General features: G+C 29.8%; 1 non-coding gene across 1 annotated transcript; it reads right to left on the bottom strand.

The window, feature by feature from the left end:
* Window positions 1-343: 343 nt before the first annotated feature.
* Trnaa-agc lies at window positions 344-416 on the bottom strand. The gene has a single exon. It is a non-coding gene; the product is annotated as a tRNA-Ala (tRNA).
* Between the last annotated feature and the right edge of the window lie 579 nt (window positions 417-995).

Below are 995 nucleotides of genomic sequence, written 5' to 3'. Positions count from 1 at the left end.
AATTTTAAGATTTAATTTAAAAAGAAAGATGGGTTATGTAAAAAATTAATTAATAAAATTCATTTTAAAGTAACACGCTTATTGCCTAGAGCATCACTTGCATGTATGCATCATTAATATTAAACAAAGTATCATACTTTTATATCAATCATTGGATAAGTTAGTAATCACTCTTCAATTTGTATTGTAAATTCGAGGGTTCCGCGAAATTAACACAGCTAAACAAGCTATTAAAACCTCCTCCGGATGGCACAGAGCCCATTTTTGCATAATATATGGATTAAATTCGTATGAAGTAATACAGGACGGGTATATTTTGCGACGTACAAAAGGTGAAAAAATATGGAGGCGCCGGGTATCGATCCCGGTACCTCTCGCATGCTAAGCGAGCGCTCTACCATCTGAGCTACGCCCCCTGTTATGTATACAACCTCATTTAATCCTATTTATTGTTAATCAAAGGTCGTTTTTGGTGTTATTTGATCTCGTTTTCGAAAGTTATTTTAAAGTCATGACCCAATTTCTCACTAGCAACAACCGGGACCATGTTGCATAAAAAGCTTACAGTTGTTACAAGTTACAAATTTACAAGGAAAATGTGTTGATTAAATAGTTACAAGCTAATATTAGTAAGCAAATTTCATTGCTTATAGTCACTTATAATCAGTAACAAGCTACAAGTATTGCTATAAAGCTTAACAAGTAAACCTACAGGGCCAGATTGCATGCTTGCTAGTGTTGTATTGCTAATTATTCTATTCATATTAATTAGCTTAAAATATATTCATAATTTGAGTGTTAAGTAAGTATAAATACATAAACTTTTATGCAACTAGAATTAATAACTCTGTTGAATATATTTACATATAGTTTTCTTACTTTCTATCTTCCAAAAGTAATATATTTAATATATGTTTTTCTGTATTAATTAATTTATGTCTACATAATTTTTTAAATAAAATCTTAATCTTTCATACCTGTATTATATTTGAAAG

This window comes from Centruroides sculpturatus, unplaced genomic scaffold (genome assembly GCF_000671375.1).
Source record: "Centruroides sculpturatus isolate CEXI.00-Female unplaced genomic scaffold, Cexi_2.0 scaffold367, whole genome shotgun sequence".
NCBI classification, from domain to species: Eukaryota; Metazoa; Arthropoda; class Arachnida; order Scorpiones; family Buthidae; genus Centruroides; species Centruroides sculpturatus.
Note: the sequence above shows the minus strand (reverse complement) of the source record. Positions and strands in the feature narration are given on the sequence as shown.